Source organism: Cynara cardunculus (genome assembly GCF_001531365.2).
Source record: "Cynara cardunculus var. scolymus isolate 2C chromosome LG 13, CcrdV1, whole genome shotgun sequence".
NCBI classification, from domain to species: Eukaryota; Viridiplantae; Streptophyta; class Magnoliopsida; order Asterales; family Asteraceae; genus Cynara; species Cynara cardunculus.
In genome coordinates, this window is record NC_037540.1 from 17,458,197 (window position 1) to 17,458,953 (window position 757).

The following is a 757-nucleotide window of genomic DNA, read 5'->3' on the forward strand; positions in this document are numbered from 1 at the left end:
TTTTAAAATTATATTATAAAATATTATAATTGCCTAATTTTTTAAGATGTCATTTTTTTGTCATTTTATATGCTTATCAGCTAGTTTTTGCCAAACATAGTTAGTTTATCAACTAACTTATAACCACCAGCTAAATTATCAGCTAGCTAAATTATCAGCTAGTTTGACAAACATAACTTTAAGAAAATCAAAATATATAAGACCATCTCCAACAGATTCTTCAAAGTTTATCCAAAACAGAGAATCAATTCGTAAAAAAATTTATTCAAATTCAACATGTTCTACATTTAAAGATTATAACATTCATAATATTATTAAAATATTTCATTAATTTAGTGAAAGATGATTTTCTTTCTTCTAGATATTTGATTCCAAATTTTCTTGTTGGTTGAATATAATAAAGAAATCACACCCTCTCTTCTATATTTTGAATAAAATTTTGAAAAATCTGTTAAAATAAAATATGATTAAAATCATTATTTACTTTATTTCAAAGCATTAGTTAGAGAGACGTATAATATTTTACTTATATAGCTCCAATTTTAAAAAGACTAAAATGATGTTCGCATAATGCAGCGAGATATATCTCGATTTAAATGTTTCGTTTTATTTTGTCTTTGTAGATGTTATAATACGGGTTATATGATTTATTTTTAATAAAGTATAAATTTGAATATATTATAAAATTTTGAAAATAAATATATCGATATTAGTATTAATTAACTACTTAAAATTCTTTTTTTGGGTAATTTTCTTT